At 47.5% G+C, this 1440-nt stretch overlaps 1 non-coding gene across 1 annotated transcript; it reads left to right on the top strand.

The window, feature by feature from the left end:
- Positions 1-887: 887 nt before the first annotated feature.
- LOC141625546 (small nucleolar RNA R71) lies at positions 888-994 on the top strand. Its single transcript, XR_012535319.1, has one exon. It is a non-coding gene; the product is annotated as a small nucleolar RNA R71 (small nucleolar RNA).
- Positions 995-1440: the final 446 nt, after the last annotated feature.

Genomic DNA, 1440 nt, shown 5'->3' with positions numbered 1-1440 from the left:
TATCAGTCGATCGACTGATATACCTGGTAGACGCCTTGTTCTTGTTATTTTTCGTTAAAGCTTTCTTTTGACTCGGTTCCGCCTCATTCTTTTCAGGGGCATCCTCGACCATAGCAGGCCCCTCCAGGGTAGACCCACTCCTCAAAGTAATGGCATTCGGGGTCTCTTTCTCGGTCGAGTTGAGTCGGTAAGTGTCCGGGAGCTCGAGTGGTACTCTTACTAGCCAATTGAGCAATTTGGCTCTCTAGTAGCTTCATCCCGGCCTCTCTAGCTTGGGACTCCTTCAAAGAAAGAAGTTCTTAAACTCAAAAAAATCGGAATTACGGGATTGTTGCTTTCTGCGGCACATAGGGAGGTTTTTGTATTGTTGTTGCTTATGATGAGGGGGCACATAAGCTTGCTGCTGCGCTTTGTTGTGGAGGTTGAGTCGGATTCGACATTACGCTACTCCACCTCAAGTTGGGGTGGACATTCGGCTCATAGTACGTGTTTGTTTGCCTATAGTGTTGAAAGGCGACAAGACTCAAAGGGAACAGAACAATTCTCGAGACATGCCCCTCGGCTCCATCTTCTACGAGACGAAAGGACCGTCCAAACAACGTTAACATGGTACATCCCACCTTTAGAAGCTCCTCCCAATTCATATTTGTCAAACCTTGCAGTGAGAGCTTCTAGTGCAGCAACAAAGGAAGATTCAGTAGCTCTCCTCTGGTTTCCTCTCGAATTCCCATATTCAGCCTTATGAGTGGCCAAATCATCGATGATCTTCCACCCCTTAGTCTCTCCCATGTTCTCAAAAAATCGGCCATTGGCTGACATCCAAAATAGCCCTCGATCGTCATACATTACCCATTATAGAATCAAGGTTGCAAAGACTCCATTTTTCGAACCCATGGTGCGGTATGGTTCGCACTGATTTCTTAAAACGGACCCATGCTTCATGAAAGTTCTCATCAGGCCCTTGTTTAAAGCTCGTGATCTGAGCTCTAATGGCATTCGTCTTCGAGGCAGAGAAGTACTTTTTGTAGAATGCCAGGGCTAAGGAATTCCAGTCGGTGATCCCATGGGCGGCTCGGTCCAGATCTCTATACCACTCTCTTGCAGCGTCACGAAGATAGAAAATGAACATGGTCTCCCGATCGATCTTGGGTCACACCGGCCGGCGGGAGTATAGAGCAAAGAATAATCAATAAAAATCTCCATGTGCTTGGCGCATCTTCATTTGCGGCTCCCCCGAATCGGTTTCTTTCAACCAGGTTAATATAGGAAGGCTTTGGCTCGAATTTTCTCGCCTCCCGGTAGTTCGAATCCTTTGTAGAGATTCGTAGCCGTAGGCTCGAGTGACTAGCAATGGTTGCTTCTTCACCATGACTGGGATTTCGGAGAAGTAACTGTCTCACCAAGAAGAGAGGCGGGCGGAGATGTAGGTGGATCTCCTTC

This window comes from Silene latifolia, chromosome X (genome assembly GCF_048544455.1).
Source record: "Silene latifolia isolate original U9 population chromosome X, ASM4854445v1, whole genome shotgun sequence".
Taxonomy (NCBI): domain Eukaryota; kingdom Viridiplantae; phylum Streptophyta; class Magnoliopsida; order Caryophyllales; family Caryophyllaceae; genus Silene; species Silene latifolia.
The sequence above is the reverse complement of the archived record's forward strand: the minus strand, read 5'-3'. Positions and strand labels throughout refer to the sequence as shown.